The sequence below is a fragment of the Octopus sinensis genome, linkage group LG2, assembly GCF_006345805.1.
Source record: "Octopus sinensis linkage group LG2, ASM634580v1, whole genome shotgun sequence".
In the NCBI taxonomy this organism is placed as follows: domain Eukaryota; kingdom Metazoa; phylum Mollusca; class Cephalopoda; order Octopoda; family Octopodidae; genus Octopus; species Octopus sinensis.
In genome coordinates, this window is record NC_042998.1 from 146,978,769 (window position 1) to 146,980,006 (window position 1,238).

Sequence of the window (1,238 nt, forward strand, 5' to 3'; positions counted from 1 at the left end):
TACATGCATGAGTACATACATATATACATGCTACATATAAGCGTGTGTGTGTATACATACATATATATAACTTTAAACATGGTATAAAAAGATAATGTCTTATATATATATGTAGGAGTGGCTGTGTGGTAAGTAGCTCGCTTACCAACAACATGGTTCCGGGTTCAGTCCCACTGCGTGGCACCTTGGACAAGTGTCTTCTACTATAGCCTCGGGCCGACCAAAGCCTTGTGAGTGGATTTGGTAAGACAAACTGAAAGAAGCCCGTCTTATATATATATATATATATATATATATATATATATATATATATATATATATATTATATGTGTGTGTGTGTGTGTGTGTGTGTGTGTGTGTGGTGTGTGTGTGTGTGTGTGTGTGTATGTGTGGTATTTTGTGTGTCTGTGTTTGTCCTCCTCAATCATCACTTGACAACCGATGCTGGTGTGTTTACGGTCCCCGTAACTTAGCGGTTCGGCCAAAGAGTCCGATAGAATAAGTACTAGGCTTACAAGAATAAGCCCTAGGGTCTATTTGCTCGACTAAGGCGGCGCTCCAGTATGGCCGCAGTCAAATACTGAAACAATAAAAGAGTAAAAGATATATATATATATATATATATATATATATATATATATATATATATATATATAAGACATTATTACCTTTTTAAAGCCATGCTTAAAGTTCCATTCATAGCTGGAGATTTTGGGTACTATTGGAGTCGAGCTGTGAAATTCCCTTCCATGCATTCTGCAATATGCTAATAGATTACTTAACTGTCTATTTTGCCTCACCCTGTCTTGCAAATTTTTGGCATGCTTCACTTTAATATGCCTCGATTCTTATTGGATCCCCTGTAATAAAAGCTATATATATATATATAATATATATTATATATATTATATATATATATAAAGAAATGGAGTTAAACGCAGGTGTTATTCAAATTCTTTTACTTCCGACACATGTTTCGAAGGTATCACTGGTATTATTCCAAAGGAATAAAGGTTGTAAAACAATGTAATTTCTCTTCAGGGAAATGAAGAAATGAAACTCGTCAATAATTTATCTATTTTTCCCGTGATAATTGTTAACAAGGGAAAAATACGAATGTTTTGTTGCGGAATGTCCGCAAGCTGTTATTGCCAGGTTTCGGTCCATATTTTACTAATGGGTCTGCTGATAGTCAGTCTCTTCAGCTCTTCTCTTTTCCTATGCTGAGAATTGCTTAG